Below are 18,881 nucleotides of genomic sequence, written 5' to 3' on the forward strand. Positions count from 1 at the left end.
GTTCTTATTATGTAGATGAAGTCTCATAGGTGACCACCCTCACAGACAGTAGCTGTTGTGTTACTCTATTTTCATGCTGCTGATAAAGACCTACCCAAGACTGGGCAATTTACAAAAGAAAGAGGTTTATTGGACTTACAGTTCCACATGGCCTGAGAGGCCTCACAGTCATGGCAGAAGGCAAGGAGGAGCAAGTCACGTCTTATGTGGATGGCAAGAGGCAAAGAGAGAGCTTGTGCAGAGAAACTCCCATTTTTAAAACCATCAGATCTTATGAGACCCATTCACTATCACAAAAACAGCACTGGAAAGACCTGCCCTTATGATTCAATCATCTACCACTGGGTCCCTCCCAAAACATAAGGGAATTATGGGAGTTACGAAATGAGATTTGGGTGGGGACACAGAACCAAACCATTTCATTCCACCCCTGGCCCTCTCAAATCTCATATCTTCACATTTCAAAACCAATCATGCCTTCCCAACAGTCCCCCAAAGTCTCAACTCATTTCCGCATTAACTCAGAAGTCCCCAGTCTAAAGTCTCTTCTGAGAAAAGGCAAGTCCCTTCTGCCTATGAGCCTGTAAAATCAAAAGCAAGTTAGTTCCTTCCTAGATACAATGGGGGTATAGGTATTGGGTAAATGTAGCCATTCCAAATGGGAGAAATTGGCCAAAACAAAGGGGCTACTGGCCCCATGTAAGTCCAAAATCCAGTGGGGCAGTCAAATCTTCAAGCTCCAAAATGGTCTCCTTTGACTGCAACTCTCACATCCAGATCATGCTGATGCAAAAGGTGGATTCACATGGCCTTGGGCAGCTCTGCCTCTGTGGTTTTGCAGGGTATAGCCTCCCTCCTGGCTGCCTTCATGGGCTGGTGTTGAGTGTGGTTTTTCCAGGCACACAGTGCAAGCAGTCAGTGGATCTACCATTCTGGGGTCTGGAGAACACTGGCCCTCTTCTTACAACTCCACTAGGCAGTGCCCCAGTAGGGACTCTGTGGGGGGGCTCCCACTCCACATATCCCTTCTGCCCTGCCCTAGTGGAGGTTCTCCATGAGGACCCTGCCTTGACAGTAAACTTCTGCCCAGGCATCCAGGCATTTTCATACATGTTCTGAAATCTAGGTGGAGGTTCTCAAACCTCAGTTCTTGACTTCTGTGCACACACAGGCTCAACACCATGTAGAAGCTGCCAAAGCTTGAGGCTTGCACCCTCTGAGGCCATGGTACAAGCTCTACATTGCCCCTCTCAGCCACAGGTAGAATGGCTGGGATGCAGGGCACCAAGTCCCTAGGCTGCACACGGCACAGACAGACACCCTGGGCTTGCCTATGAAAGCACTTTTTCCTCCTAAACCTCCAGGCCTGTGATGGGAGAGGTTGCTTCATAGGTCTCTGACATTCCCTGGAAACATTTTCCCCATTGTCTTGGTGATTAACATTAGGCTCCTTGTTACTTATGCAAATTGCTGCAGCCAACTTAAATTTCTCCTCAGAAAATTGGATTTTGTTTTCTGTTGCATTGTCAGGCTGCAAATTTTCCAAACTTTTGTGCTGTTTCCCTTTTGAAACTGAATGCATTTAACAGCACCGAAATCACTTCTTAAATGCTTTGCTGATTAGAAATTTCTTCCACCAGATACCCTAAATTATCTCACTCAAGTTCAAAGTTCTGCCAATCTGTAGGGCAGGGGCAAAATGCCACCAGTATCTTTGCTAAATCATAACAAGAGTCATCTTTGCTCCAATTCCCAACAAATTCCTCATCTCCACCTGTGACCACCTCAGCCTGGACCTTATTGTTCATATCACTATCAGCATTTTTGTCAAAGCCATTCAATAAGTCTCTAGGAAGTTCCAAACTTCCCTACATTATCTTGTCTTCTTCTGAGCCCTCTAAACTGTTCAACCTCTGCCTGTTACCCAGTTCCGAAGTTGCTTCCATGTTTTGGGGTATCTTTTCAGCAACACCACACTTCTGGTACTAATTTACTGTGTTAGTCCATTTTTACACTACTGATATAGACATACCCGAGACTGGGCAATTTAAAAAAAGAAAGAGGTTTATTGGACTTACAGTTCCACATGGCTGGGGAGGCCTCACAATCATGGCTGAAGGCAAGGAGGAGCAAGTCACATCTTATGTGGCTGGCAGCAGGCAGAGAGAGCTTGTGCAGAGAAACCCCCGTTTTTAAAACCATCAGATCTCCTGAGATTCATTCACTATCACGAGAACAGCATGGGAAAGACCTGCTCCCATGATTTAATTACCTTCCACAGGGTGTCTCCCACGACAGGTGGGAATATGAAAGCTACAAGATGAGATTTGGGTGAGAACACAGAGCCAAACCATAGCAGATGGCAAATGTTTCCTATTCAGAACTTTAAAATATACTAGACTTTCAGTTAATTTCTTCAGGACTGGGAGGGCCTGGAAGAGGAAAGATCTAGTTAATGTTAATAGAAATTCTTTACAGATGCAAATTTCCCCCCACAAAGGCTGCCTGTTAGGGCCATTTCAAAATATGGCAAAGAAACGTATTTTGGTGTAAAATATTTTGTTGGCTTCTTTATCTGTTATTTGATATGTCAGAGTCAGGATGGAAAATAAGTCATGGTGTCTAAGGTTCAGTGAAACTCCTCTGATGGGATTTTATGGTTTGTAGGGCATGACTCCCCAGGTCCCTTAGATAGCTTTTGGGGCAAGAGAGAAAAAAGGTCAGGGTTTAGTCCTCAGGCCCAAAGGTATACAGCTATAATGACAGAGAAGAAATTTCTAGGCCCATCTCTAAGATAATTATTTCTGACTATGACTCCTTTTAAAACATGTGGAAGGGTCTGCTGGGTTTTATCATTTAAAAAGTTAAAAGGTAAAATGTAATACTTTAAAATAGTAATTAAATATGATTATTCAGTGGTTGGCTACATGTGTCTTTATAAGTAAGATGTTAAATGAATTATCATGAAAATCTCTTCCTTGGCAAAAGAACTAAAATGTCAAGCTTGTGTACTTATTAGCTCAAGAAGCACTTACTGAGTATCTGCTAAGTTCAAGACACTCTGCTAGGAGTGCAAAATTTAAAAGAGCTGAGTCTATCACTGCCTACAACTTAGAGTGGGTGAGGAGACATATATGAAGTCAATAAACTAGATTATTAATGATCTAAATTATTGTACCTGGGAAAATATTTGCTGCTTAAATATTGAGGGATCAATAGAAAAGACAATAAATGGGCATCCATCATTGAACAACAGACCAGAGTTCTGTTATTAACAAGGACTGCTTGCCAGGTGTGGTGGCTCATTCCCATAATCCCACCACTTTGGGAGGCCGAGGCAGGAGGATTGCTTGAGCTTGGGAGTTCAAGATCAGCCAGGGTAACATAGTGAGACCCCTGTCTCTATAAACAAAATTTAAAAATTATCTGGGCATGGTGGTGCATGCCTGTATTCCCAACTACTAAGGAGGCTGAGATGGAAGTGTTGCTTGAGCCTGAGAGGTCAAGGCTGCAGTGATCCGTGATTGTGCCACTGCACTCTAGCGTGACAGACAGAGCAAGACCCTGTCTCTAAAAAAAATTATAAAAAAGGAGGGTACGCTGGGCTATATTACTTTAGAGACAGTATTTATGTCATACTCTATATGAATAATGTAGAGCATGATATATTTGTCATCAAGCAGCTCAGTGGTCCTGCATTCAGTTACATTTGATGCTTGCTGAACTTGAGGCAATGTGGAGAATGAATTAATAAACAAAAAGCAAATTCTGCCCCTAAGGATTTCTTAGTTTGTTACGAACAGGAGACAATACAAGCAACTCATGTCAAGGTAGAAACTGCTAAGTGCCAGAGGGAAGTAAAGCTGTAAAGAGCAGAAATTCTGATCATCATTTGTATTTGAAAGCTCAGGAAATAGCCTGGTCACTTGAAAGAGGTGGGGAAAGGTTATACTAGGAAGACAAACTATGTTTAAGGTAGTTAGGAAGTAGGCTGCCAGCTTAAATGTGTGAAACACTCAGTCTGACATGAAATGGTGATGCTTAGAGCTAAAAAATACTTGACTCATCAAAAGTATTTAAATTAATTTTTAGAAGTGTACTACACGTGCAGAACATATATATGGCCATCAGGCTGACAACCCTTACTTAAGTGTAAACACGACTTTGACAGAATGTGCAATGGGAGGAGGGTCAGCTTGGTTTGATGTGAACCCTACAGCAAGATAAATTATATGGGAATAAACAAACAGCTGATGGTCAATTAAAGAAAATAGGAATACTCTATAACCTGGTGCTCTTGCTGAGCTGACTGTGATAATTAGAGAACGGGTGGCTGGAGGTGTGCAGGTCCCTGTGCATGCATATGACCTCAAACTCTGCACCCTTGTATGCTCATTGTCAAAAGAGGTGGGTGTCTTGGGATTATGATTAAGTCCCTCTGGCACACTGTTCTTTGCAGATAAGGCCCTATTAATTGTCTACTTTTTCTTTCCCGATATCCATTCAGAATAGACTAAATGCTGTTTCTTGGAGTAAGAATAGAGGAAAATGAGAGTCTTTTTGGTTTTCAGTCTAACGGGGAATACAGGTGCATATCCCACTACCTAGGAAACAAGAACCATATTGATAACATGCCAGAATACAAACAGAAAACAGAGCTGATAAAACCAATAGCTGGATGGCTTATTTCTGACTGGGAGGACTACATGTATCTTCATCAGGTAAAAGGTAAAAATTTAAACACCCCCCCACACACACATATGTCACACTCTTAGTATGTGCAGTATAAGCTTTTTACTGGGAGCTATTTTGAAGATGTTCCCTTGGCTGTCTACTTTGTGGACATAGGTTGGCTGACTGGGGTGCTAATCAGGAGTATATTGTCTGCAGTGATGTGAGCTTAATTCTAGTCTCTTTTGTCTACTAAAGTTATCCATTGTGTTTAGGAAAGACATACAATTCACTTGTAGATGAAAAAAAATAGTTCTAACTTCATTGTGTTTACTTATCATCCTCCCAAGAAGCTGGGAGCTCTTAATGGATATTATTCAAGTCATTTCTCACCACACCCTCTTGAAGAGGTAGAAAGAGCCCAGGTATTTTAAAATCTCATTTTTGTGCTTCTGTGGCAGAGTGTAATGAATCAGAAAATAAACTAGAAATGAAACCCATGCTTTGTCCTGGAATTGAGTGCACTTTGTTCTAGTAAATGTTACTACCTGCTTTTCTTAAAATTAGAACTAGATGGCTTATAAAATGTGGCTTTTAAAAAAGAACTCTCTTTTAGATGTCTGGGTGGGGCATCAGATGATTTTTCTGTAATCAAAGCTTTATTGGAGCATTATGGATTTAGTGATGTCGGCTGCCCTAGATGAAAGGAATCAGCAGAAACCATCTTTGCTATTGAATTAAATAGATGCAGCCAGTTTCCCATTTAACCAAGATATTGTATTCACTTTTTAGCAATAAGCCTGTTTAGGAAAAGAGACAACTCAGCTGCTTGATGAGATTTTATGGTCTGATAGAAAACTAAGGAGAATATAGAGCAGAAAAAAAAATCAGTTTTGTGACTAATTGATACGAGAAACAAATGTATCCCAGTAGATTGATTTTTTCCCCCCTGAGATTCAAGAATTAATCTCATCTTGTAACATTAAGTTCTCTGGAAGTCCTTTGACACAAAAAGGAAAATTGGGGTTTTCGATTTGGGGCTTTGTAAATATCCTGTCCTCTGCATGTCTTTTTTTTTGTTCTTTTTGTTTTTTTTTTTTTTGAGACAGAGTCTCGCTCTGTCGCCCAGGCAGGAGTGCAGTGGCGCGATCTTGGCTCACTGCAGGCTCCACCTCCCGGGTTCATGCCATTCTCCTGCCTCAGCCTCCCGAGTAGCTGGGACTACAGGCGCGCACCACCACTCCCGGCTGATTTTTTATATTTTTAGTAGAGACAGGGTTTCACCGTGTTAGCCAGGATGGTCTCGATCTCCTGACCTCATGATCCGCCTGCCTTGGCCTCCCAAAGTGCTGGTATTACAGGCATGAGCCACCGCGCCCAGCCTGTCCTCTGCATTTTTAAAGGAACAGCAGTTTGGTGAAAAAGCATTGGCCTAGGAGCCAGGAGCCTTGGCTTCTGTTCTTCATGCTGCTGCCACTAATTGTTTTCTGTTCATGAACAAATAACTCCCCCTCTGGGCTTAGTTTCCTTATGGGTGAAAGCATGGGGTTGGGCTAGGTAAATACTCAGTTTTCTTATACTCTGTAATGGATAAATTTCCATGCCCTTGCTTCTGAATTCTATCTTGCTAGGATTCGTCTTGTGTCTCCATGTGGCTATGGTGGGCACCCAGCACATTTAAACAGGTTTTTAAGAAACGTTGGTGGACAGGTGCAATGGTGAATGATTGTAGTCCCAGCTACTTGGGAGGCTGAGTGGGGAGGATCACTTGAACCCAGGAATTTGAGACTGCAGTGTGCTATGGAGCCACTGCCCTCTAGCCTGGCCAACATAGCAAGACCTCATCTAAAAAAATAATAATTAGTGAAAGCATATATAAACAAATGTAATCTGTATGAAATACTGTAAAACAACATTTCTTTCTAAATAATAGCTGTAGCATGGAATCTAAAGAGTTTGATGATGTCTCTTCTTTCTTTCTGTCCTTGGATCAGGGGTGAGTATTGCAAAAACCCAAACACAAAAGCTACATTTATATATCTGAGAAAATAAATACTTCCTAATCAGTTTTTTTTTTTTCTGTGGAGGTGGGGTGGGTAAGGTATTACACTAATAAAAACCAGTCATAAATGTGAATACTGTCTGGAGTTGGTGAAAGGAGAAGTTCCTAACTCTTTCTGTTACTCACCGGTTCCCTCCTCTAACATGCTACCTCTGTCTTCCTCGCAAGCCCTGCAGGCAGTGTTCTTTCCAAACAACGACTTGCCTAACCAGTTCATTGGAATGTCTTTTCTCCAGACTGTCTCCTCATTCAGATTTCTTCTGAAAATTAACCTCTCTAAAAACATAAATCATGTTTAAAAAAATACAGTGGTAAATACTGCACATAAAATTTTTTCTCTGGTTTAAAAAAATGCACAAACCTACCTACCACTTTGAAACAGCAACAATAACAAAAACAGAAACAATTAGGACAGCAGTTGCTTTTCTCCTTTTAAAGAAAATACTTTTCTTGGTTGCAATTGTTCTTTGGGGTGACAGGGACTAAACTCTTTGGATGAAATCTTTCCTCCTTATTGCACATCTATCCTTCACCCTGCAGCCTGGGAGTGATTTTAGGACAATATTAAGTATATATTTTCTTGGCTGGCATTTTAAATAAGGTATAAAATGCAGAACAAAGTACAAAAATCACTTATTTCCACAAATCTTGCCATATAACAAATCTTTCCCCATAAGAAATCTTGCTTTCATACAAACAAAAAGTTCTTAGTCTATGGTGAAAAATGTAATAGTTGTAGAGTATATACTTCAAAATTTATCTTTATTATTTAATAGCATCTTAAGCAATCACAGATGTCAGTGGATTCTTTTCCTTTTTTATTTTATTTGAACCAGTTTCTCATCCAGCAGTTCTACAGGAAAGAAAAAAAAAAACATGAACAGTAATAACTCACATAACACTTTCTTCTTGTCATTAATAAATAGGGATAGTTTGTGATTTGAATTCAGTGAAGGGGAAAAACAAGTAAACATGTACCAATCTTTCAATTTGTGCAGTGGAATCAGGATGCTTTTCATAGTGTTATAAAAATTTAATTTCTTGCTTTCTCTGGCTAAAACCTGAGTGGCCAAGAATGGAATAGTCATTTTCTTTGCTAGTTTTGTATTTGAAGATATCCCCAGAATTTGAATCAATTTGAAGTTTGATTTTCATTTCTAACTCCTCTGGAACAATATGATGAAACAGCCATATTCATCAGGAAGTTCAGCTAAACAGGAGCTCATGGTTGGAAAACCATGAGTCTCAAGTTTTACCATATAGAGTCTAGGATACTAAATTGTCTGATAGGCAATAGAAATAAGTCGTCATCTTATGGCTTAATTACAGGAGGAAAGAATGTTCAGACTCAAATATCTCAATGAACAGACTGTTGTACAGAGACAAAAGAGCTACCTTAGGAATTTTGGACCCTAGACTGTGGTCATGAAATCTATACCATTTAGTTATGTGACCTGACACATGTCACTAACCCTCTCTAGTGTCGGTTTCATCACTTACAATAATCTAAATAATTGATATTTAATCCAGATTTTTAGAAAAATAATATATATGTGAAATCACATACAGTATGCCAGCACATCACATAAAACAAATTAAGTAGTATTTTATTGTTAGAGATTTATTTTAAGAACTAAGTACTTCAGGCTTTGTGTTCAAACATCCTGCGTGTACGAATGACTAACCGTCTCTAGGTTTTAGGGGTTTTGTTGTTGCTTTTGCTATTGTTTCGCAAAATGGGATTAATATGATAATTGTGAAAACTAATTGAGATAGTAAATATAAAGAGCTTATCACAATAGCATTGGTTCAATAAATGTGGGCTTTTCTTTAATATTTACTTTTTTAGGTCAATAATTGAACACAAGGGGCTGTTTTAAATAAACACAATTTAAGGGGTGATTTTGTATAGAGGTTACAATATTTTACCAGCATCAACATCCAATTCCTCTTTTATTTTGGTAGCGATGTTATTCTCATAATTATGTAATTCTTTTAAAATATCTCGAATCACAAACGTAGGTAGTTGCATGTTACTTTTTAAAACTGTTTTTGCAACCTCCAGATAATCATTAGGCAAACTGCTCTAAAATCCTGAAAGACAAACAGTAAAAAATTATTTTAAAGTCAACACACTATTATTAAACAATTGCTTTTTTTTCCTTATTATAAACACTTTTGACCAAAAATTCCAAAACGTATGCACTGCAATGGCCTATAATACAATATCACCCACTGTGCATTAAGGATGGACTTGCCATTTTATAGTTGACTTAATATTAGGTTGTTATAAGAGAATGTACTGAAAACTTATTTGACAGTGGCAGGTGGGTGCCATAGTGAGACTTCATGTACAGATTAAATGAATGTAATGGATAAAGCATGGAGCTCAACAACAGCAAAAAAGCACAGAGTTATAACTTCCTAGTAAATGACATTTACAAGAAGTATAGGTATGTTCACAAAGATGACCAGAGAAGATTCAATCTAGGGTCAGAACTAAAGCAAATTTATCTGGCTGCAGAAGACCTCTTTGAAGCTCACATCTAAAACTAACTGTCTGTGTAACATCAGGCAAGTTATTTCATCTCCCTGTTTCATTACCTCAATTGTAAATTGTGGATTATAATAGCACCTGCCTCATAGGCTGACGTGAGAATTAAAACAAACCATGTATATAAAGTGCTCAGAATCATGCCTTGGCTTAAAAAGTGTTTAACAAATGGTCACTGTTGTCATTTGCTGACTCTGTTTATGCATATATGTATTTTTTCAATGTTTAATACTGCATTAAAGGCACTATAAATTCTATCATCTTCCAATACCTTGATTCCATGTAAGGATCAAGTTGAATAATAGAGTAGAACTTTATTCTGGGTAAAAATGAAAGCACAATTTTATCTCATTAAATGTTATTCTAGTCAGTTCCTTTGAGAATATTGGACAGTAAAACACTATTATAGATGTTCCTATTTATGTGTATACGTTTGTGGTTATTTCAGTCTGACAAGCCAGCTCTACCATGAGTTTGGATTAGAAATTGTGTGTCCAGTGGATGTAAGAACTATGTTTGATCTTTTCTTGGTATTCTTCCACTTAATTGGTATTCCTTTAAAATAATTAGAATTAATCCAATTAATAAAATTAATATGGTCTGTGAGTACAAATATGATTATAATAAATATACCCAATAAATGGTTTATATACCATATAGGACGTATCAAAAGAAATCAAATTTTCAAAATGACTGTACCCATTTAGACATTTTAAAATGTTTTCAAGTAGCCATTGTAGGCAATTATGTTGCTGGACTTCCTCCTTGTCACTGACCTTCAATGAAAGATTATTCAGAGCATAAAAGTGTCCCTATTTTAATGCTAATTTGTTTGCTGAATTAAAATTATCTTATCCTGTTTGACTACTCATGTTACACTCTAAATTTGGTGGAATAAATTTTTTTAAAAGATGAACATTTGTTACCATTGATTATATTCCAATAATAAGTCACAGACTGGTTCATAACTTACAACAGATTGTTTACCAGGGTTACAACTTCATGAAATCAGAAATTATACCTTTTTTGTGTTAAACATATTATAAAGCCTGGCACCTGTTCATTTTTAGCAAATGTTTGTTGAATGGTTTGAGGCGATAGTAGCCTCATCTCTTGAACTAAATTGTTAGCGCCTTTAGAAAAGTGGTACAATCTGAATCTTCTAAATGCTGCATATTGCCTTGAACTAAGTTTTGAAAACCAGACACAATCTTTATCATTGGGGCACCATCCTTGTTAGAATTTTTTATCTGATACTTTCTATTCATCTGGAATGTGTAAATATCAAATTAAAATTATTTTGGGCCGGGTGTGGTGGCTCATGCCTGTAATCCCAGCACTTTGGGAGGCTGAGGCAGGTGGATTACCTGAGATCAGGAGTTTGAGATCAGCCTGGCCAACATGGTAAAACCCCGTCTCTACTAAAAATACAAAAATTAGCCTGGCATGGTGGCACATGCCCATAATCCCAGCTGCTTGGGGGGCTGAGGCAGGAGGATTGCTTGAGCCCGGGAGACAGAGGTTGCAGTGAGCCGAGATCCTGCCACTGCACTCCAGCCTGGACAACAGAGCAAGACTCTGTCTCGAAAAAAAAAAAAATTATTTTGGCATCTATTAAGAAATTTGCAGCAAAGTTAAGCAGCAACAGTTTACGCCTTTGGGGAATTATTGAATATTATTACGCCTAGAAGGCTGTCCCTTCTTTTTCATTTTAAAGGACATTTTTCTCTGAGTTTATGCAAATTTGAGGAGGCTAATCCGAGTCATCCCTACAGATAGTTAGGCAAGACAAAATGTTTGATACTGCAAATTTTCTCTTGAAATGTTCAGTCACTTCCACTGTATAAATCATGTAATATGTCAGAGGTTTTTGTTTGGATGAACTAAAGCTAATTGCAGTAAAGATTTGAAGAATGATACTTATTCATCAAAAACAAACAAATAAATATCTTATGTTTGAGTAATGCTCTACAGTTTAAAAAGTCATTTCACATCTTTTATTACCCTTGCTCCTCACAACAACAGGCAATGTATATCTACTACCATTCTAAGTGTGTTATCTCTTTGGATTTTTGGCTTAATTAACTGTTATGAAAAGCCACTTAACTTCATTAGTGAACAGGTTAGTATGTATGACTAATTAAAAGGTACTCATAATATTTTATACTAACATTAAACAAGTAAAAATGTGGCTATTGTTCAGGAGCTCCAAGTTGAATGAGATCTCAAAGATAAGTTTTCTTTATTATTGTTTCATGTTATTCTACCTGCAGGTGACATTTATGATAAAGCTAAGACAAATATATATAAAAATATATAATATATATAAAATATATAAATATATAATATATTAACTATATAAAATATAGTTAATATATAAATATATATTCAATATATAATATATTAACTATATAATTATATTTAATATATAAATATATATTCAATATATAATATATTAACTATATAATTATATTTAATATATAATATATATTCAATATATAATATATTAAATATATAATTATATTTAATATATAAATATATATATTCAATATACAATATATTCAATATATAATTATATTAAATATATAAATATATTAAATATATAAATATATTAAATATATATTTATATAGAAATATATTAAATATATATTTATATAGAAATATATTAAATATATATATAAATATATTAAATAAATATATAAATATATTAAATATATATTTATATATAAATATATTAAATATATATTTGTATATAAATATATTAAATATATATTTATATATAAATATATTAAATATATATATATAAATATATTAAATATATATTTATATATAAATATATTAAATATATATTTATATATAAATATATTAAATATATATATATATAAATATATTAAATATATATTTAATATACAATTAATTTATATAATATATAAATATATTAAATATATATATATAGATATGTGTGGAGGATGAAAGCACTGATCAGCTGATTGGCCTTGAAGATACTCTCACTTTCTTCAATTTTCTTTAATTTTCATGATTGCCTTCCTGTTAATAACGTGACAGACTCTTTTTTAGCCCTCCTGAGTTGAATATTTGGGCACACGTGGCAGTATAAGTACAACTCGTGATTGAATAAAGCCTTGTTTGGTTGATTGCTCAGTTATCTGAGAATGAGATCTTGGCTCTCATTTGGCTAAAGCAGTAAATGTCTGGGCAGTGTCTGCTAATGTCGATCAGCAGGTCAGTTCACATCAACATTCAGCAAATTTGTTGATTGATTCATTTATTCTTAAAATATGTTGAAAATTTCCTATGCATATGACCCTGTTTAATATTTGTATGATAATCTAATGGCTTTAGTATAGATATCATTCTCAATGGGATTCGATAGCATTTCGGAAACTGTTGAGCACGGCAGAGTGATAAATTATGCTTTTGTTTACATGGCTAATTGTAAGGGTTTGGAAACACTCCTTTGATGTACTAAGAGCAGCTAATGAAGACAGTTAAATAAACAAACCATTATGATAAATCTAGGAGTTCATATAGACATTCTGCTAATTTACTTCTTGTCCCTGGCCCAAAGTTTTATGTATATCTTCCCAAGCATGACAACTATTTTACATTTAATGGAGAGCTAGTTTGTTTTTCTTCATAACCTAATGCCCTATTCACTCACTTAGAATGTCACTGCTCAAACTGGCTTTAGAGATCACCTACTAGCTAGCTAATGCTTTTTACCATTAAGGAAACTGATGCTCCTAGAAGTGAAGTGATAAGCCTTAGATCACATTGCTAATTGGTGATGGAGCCAGTCTAGAATCCAGGTCTCTTAATTGTTTCCACTATACTATGATGCTTCCTTTAAAAAAGCTAGATGCTATATAAAGTCTCTTGAAACTAGCTCTGTATTTCACCAATCAGTACATACCAACTTGAGACTAGCAAACTTTTTTGGTATGTTCCATAGTTGCTCTCACACTGTCATTTTGCCTAACAGCAGCTCACATCTACTTGGAGAGAGTATCAAGAATTTTCCTCTGATGCGTTTGGTGGTTACTCAGTGCTGTTTAGTGCCTAGACTACATCATATTTAATGGCAAAGTAGATTGAATTTCTGTCTCATTTTCAAGAAGTGTGCTGTAAGAGCATGCCAACCCCAACCCCTTGATAATCTTGTCTAACAGCGTTGGTGGTGTCATGAATTAGTCTTGCACGAGTCTGCTGCTTCTAGAGGGCTAAGCAGGGGATCAAATCCTCCCTTTGTAGTGAGACAAGCTGCCAGAGAAGTGATTGATATTGCAGACAGACTTCAAGGAAGAAATAAGCAGATAAGTGGGGTAATAAGTAGATAATACTACTACTTTGCACTTAGTGTCTTTTATCTGAGCATCTGAAGGCAGCTGTATGCTTAAACACCAAGGCCCCTTTAGTGTAAGGAGACAACGGGGTCTTTCCTTTTATTCTGTGGTCCTCCCCCATAATCAATAAATCAGTGAAAATGTTTCCAAAGAAAGATCAGCGGTAAAGATTTGTTTTTGCCCTTTCTCTGGGAAGCGAAGTCACCAGGATATGAAGCAATCGCTCTAAAAGTTATCTTGATCTTGATGCAATGTTTTGTGTGCACTTTCTCCTACAATGTTTGGATCTGAAAAAAGAAACTTCTACTGTACCAAGTAAGGCATTTACTGTATTTTTAATCCCTTCTAATTGTGTCAGACTCATTCCTCTGAGTAATTCTCATTCTTGCATTTATTTTACTCCTCAAAAATTTCCCTTGTAAATCTTATTTTAGGTCAAAGTCCTTAGACCGTAAATCTTTCAGACAGCTTCAGGCCGTTGTGGCTCCAAGAAACCATTGTGAAGTAAAGTTGTGTTTAATAAGGTTGATGGACCCTGTTAGAGATCTCTCTGAGTATGCTTTCATTAATTTTGTACACATCTTGTTAATTGACACAAAGAGAGTAAGTTGCCAAGCCAAAATTGTTTCCTTTTAGCAGACCATGACTCAAAATTCAGAAGCTGATTCCTAGGAGAGTTAAAGAACAATACTGGCTGCCACATTTTTTTTTTTTTTTAGGTAACTTTGCTCTTTAACAGAGACTAGAATAATTTTCTAGTCATTAGATCACCAAATATAAATACCCAGTGACCTTACAAATATTGTTTAATCATCCTCTCCATCAATGGCTTTTTTTTTTCTAGTTTATGTCATGTGACGGTATTTGTTAAATCATAGAAAACTTTGAGATCACGAAGGTCATCCGATCTAACCACCCATGCTGTCTGGCCTTTAACTCCATCATTATAATATGCAAGTGACTGGCTTATAGTTCCCTTAGGAGGTAAGAGAACACATATCCATGTATTGTGTTTTTTTTTTTTTTTTTTTGAGATGGAGTCTCGCTCTGTCGCCTAGGCTGGAGTGCAGTGGCACGATCTTGGCTCACTGCAAGCTCTGCCTTCTGGGTTCATGCCATTCTCCTGCCTCAGCCTCCTGAGTAGCTGGGACTACAGGCGCCCGCCACCATGCCCAGCTAATTTTTTGTATTTTTAGTAGAGATGGGGTTTCACTGTGTTAGCCAGGATGGTCTCGATCTCCTCACCTTGTGATCCACCCCCCTCGGCCTCCCAAAGTGCTGGAATTACAGACGTGAGCCACCACGCCTGGCCGTATTCTGTCTTTTGAAGATCAGAAAATATCACTGAATATGAAACAAAAACAAAAAAACCAAGTTCTTAGCTTCATATTTATATTTTGTCTAAAGAAAAAATTGCTTTCTTCCAACAAACTGCATTTCCTTTAGAACACAAATTTTATACTTGGAAGAATTAGGTGTAGCGCCTTTGCAACCATCTTTCCTTGTGACCAAATACTTTTGTGAGCTGAGAAGTCTCAGGTTGAGATAATTAAAGATAAAATGTGACAGGAATTGTATGTGCACCTGTGTTTGAAGGGAGCCTTGCAGTAAGTAGAACATAAAGATATATGCATTGCTATTTTGGTAATCTCAATATAGTATTGACTATAATCTCATATTTTTCCCACTTTATAATTTATAAACATTTCATCTCATTTGACAACCCTTACGTTACCTGTAAATGAGATGATGTAGGTGTTGTTATCCCTATTTAATAATTGTAAAAGTAGAGTTTCCAATTTTCCCCACGGCTACCAACCTAGAAAGTATCAGACAGAACCCAGACCTTTTGACTCCCGGCCAAGTATGAAGTGCTTTCAAATAGGGCATCAGATACAGCAAATCATCTGTTACTATGAAGTACTGTACAAAATGTTAGTACTGTTACTGAATATATTCTAAAGACTTAGGTACGCAGTTGGCCATTGAGGTACAAATCTTTTCCTATAGAAAGGAAATTGATAGCTGGGAGTGGTGGCTCACGCCTGTAATCCCAGCACTTTGGGAGGCAGAGGCGGGTGGATCCCGGGGTCAGGAGTTTGAGACCAGCAGCCTGGCCAACATAGTGAAAACTCGTCTCTACTACAAATACAAAAAATTAGCCAGGCGTGGTGGCAGGCACCTGTAGTCCCAGCTCCTTGGGAGGCTGAGGCAGGAGAATCGCTTGAACCTGGGAGGCGGAGGTTGTGGTGAGCCAAGATCGTGCCACTGCACTCCAGCCTGGGCAACAAGAGTAAAACTCTGTCTCAAAAAAAAAAGAAAGAAAAAAGAAATTGACTTGTAAACTACATATAAAGCAGTCATTTGCTGTGATTGAGTCCACTGTGTTGAGTTTTTTACAACTTCAAACTCATTCTGCCTCAAGTCAGTCTTATTTTCTTTTCCTCACCCCAAACCTAGAGGGTTCTGCCTCCTTGCTGGGTTCTAGGTTCTACCCTTTCAGTATAAGATGAAAACTACCTTCCACATAGCTACCTAGATCGTAATATGTCATGTTTTCTCTCTCCTTGTTTTCACTTAGTTTTGTCTTTCTATTTGATTGGGGGTGCTCTTTGGATCGAGTTTTTTGTAAAGTACCTTCTAATATACTTGGGCAACTATTATACTTCTCTGAATATTATAAGCATCTTGTCCTCATTTCTTTTTACTGATATCTAACCTTCTATCTCTCTTTAATTCACACATTTTTAAATATCTTTTAAGGCCCAAACATAGAAGTGAAAACTTTTCACAGAGAGAAACAGAGGTTACCTTTTACTGTTACCTTAGTATGTTTATTGGAAACCTATAATAGTCACCAACACTTAACTGAATTTAAAGCAGAAATTGAGGCAGCTGAATGGGATGATTGAGATAAAGTTTTGGTACCCTTGAAATATAAGCCTTGGGCCACAAATAAAAATATATGTAGTTCTCATAGTTAAATGTAATGAGTAAGGTAATTATTTCAAATATTGGATGCAATACTAAGAATGAGGAGAGAAGGAGAGCCACTTGACACTTACAAAATAGTTGCAAATTTGGGAGGCTGAGGCAGAAGGACTGCTTAGCCCAGGAGGTTCAGACTAGCCTAGGCAACATAGCAAGACCCTGTCTCTGTAATTTAACAAAATATAAAAAATAGTTGTAAAACATTGGGACACTTATTTTCAATCTTTGGATTTCATATTGTCTTTCTCTAAAATAAAAATGTGTGGTTATATTATTTCTAAAGTCTCTTGACGTAATATTCTTTAGTTTTATTTTTATCGTTGCTTACAATTACTGCTCATATTATCATTACGATAAGCCTGACATTCATTTTCATCCCTTATGTTTGGAACACCATGTTTCCCTCCAGAGACAGAGACAGAGTGCTTCCTCCTTTCTCTTCTTGTCTTGCTGGGGCCTAAGAAGAGAAAGGGGCACTATCGTTATGGGAATAATGAAAAAAGGATTTAGGAGTGGATGCTTAATTGATTGCTTTCTATTAAAGGCTCACAATCCTATAGAAGAGTAGCAATGAAGAAATGGATCTTTATGTTTGAATTCCTAAATCTATCCTGAAAACAAAAGCCAGCCCCTGCTGGGTTAGAGACCTCCAAAGCTAGGGATCTGTTAGGAGCACTGGTTTTGCCTTACAGACCTAAATGTAAATGTTATTCTCAGATGCGCAGAGAGTTGAACTCTCTAATTAGCCCTGCAGGTCAGTCTTGAAAGAAACAAGAGTGTAGCATCTAGCAATTTAAAAAGGCATCCTGTGCAATTGTTTGCTGAGGGTCAGAGGGTAAATGCTGTTGTGACAGTTGGGTGGACTTGGCACACTTCTCTACACAGGATAAGAGGGAGAAGAGAGGTTGATGTTGATCTTTGGTGATAGCAATAGCAGAAGACAGTTCCCAAAATTCTGGGGTCTTTTAAATATCCTTTCAATTCACATGAAAGGCTTCCATTTGCAATCCAAGGAATTGAAATATCAAGTCATAGGAAATAAGAGGTGATCTAGCCTATACCTTTATCTTCAGGGAAGTTAAATCATAAACTTTTCTGGAAGCTTAAAGCTGAAGTATATTTCTCATATTTACTTCAAGTATGAGAAGGATACAGATAATTCAAGTCTACCACAGTCTTATTCCAACATGTCTTTCCTACTCTGTCTTCCATCTGATGTCATTCTAGGCTCACCTAACTCACCCTGTTGTTTTTTTATATTTATTTTTATTTTATTTTGAGACAGAGTCTTGCTCTGTCACCTAGACTGGAGAGCAATGGCACGATCTCGGCTCACTCCAATCTCCGCCTCCCGGGTTCAAGCGATTTTCCTGCCTCAGCCTCCTGAGTAGCTGGGATTACAGGCACCCGCCACCATGCTCAGCTAATTTTTGTATTTTTAGTAGAGATGGGATTTCACCATGTTGGTCAGGCTGCTCTCAAACTCCTGACCTCAGGTGATCCACCCGCCTCTGTCTCCCAAAATGCTGGGATTACAGGTGTGAGCCACCATGCCTGGCCTCACCCTGTTATTCTGAATGCATAATTTTATGTCTCTGTCTTTTGTCTTATGCTGTTTCTTAATTAGATTCCTAAATGTCGATTTCCTCTTCCTCTTCTATTTCCTTTTTACCTTAAGGATTCAACTCCTTATCTCTTCATGAAGAATTAATCACTCCTTTCTTTCTGTTCCCATAGAACTACGTCTGTAACTTTACACTTACTTAACATTCACTTTAGTTACTATTTCACATGTACTTCACCTGATTTTGTAAACATATTTGTTTTTTTTTTCTTTTAAGTATATGTCTCCTATACTAGATGAGGAAGTCTTTGGACAGATGCTGAGTCTTCTTCTTCTTCTTTTCTTTTTTTTTTTGAGTCAGAGTCTTACTCTGTCACCCAGGCTGGAGTACAGTGGCTGGATCTCGGCTCACTGCAACCTCCGCCTTCCGGGTTCAAGTGATTCTGGTGCGTCAGCCTCCCGAGTAGCTGGGATTATAGGCATGCGCCATCACATCTGGCTAATTTCTGTATTTCCAGTAGAGGCGGGGTTTCACTATGTTGGCCATGGCTGGTCTCAAACTCCTGGCCTCAAGTGATCCGCCTGCCTTGGCCTCCCAAAGTGCTGGGATTACAGGCATGAGCCACTGCATCTGGCCAAGTCTTATTCTTCTTTAGGTCTTATTGCAGGATAATG

At 37.4% G+C, this 18,881-nt stretch overlaps 1 protein-coding gene across 7 annotated transcripts in view; it reads left to right on the plus strand.

Annotated features, from left to right (window-relative positions):
- TP63 (tumor protein p63) overlaps window positions 1-18,881 on the plus strand; it is a 266,146-nt gene that overhangs the window by 128,729 nt on the left and 118,536 nt on the right. The gene's annotated exons all lie outside the window — the stretch shown is intronic.

This window comes from Pongo abelii, chromosome 2 (assembly GCF_028885655.2).
Source record: "Pongo abelii isolate AG06213 chromosome 2, NHGRI_mPonAbe1-v2.0_pri, whole genome shotgun sequence".
NCBI lineage: Eukaryota > Metazoa > Chordata > Mammalia > Primates > Hominidae > Pongo > Pongo abelii.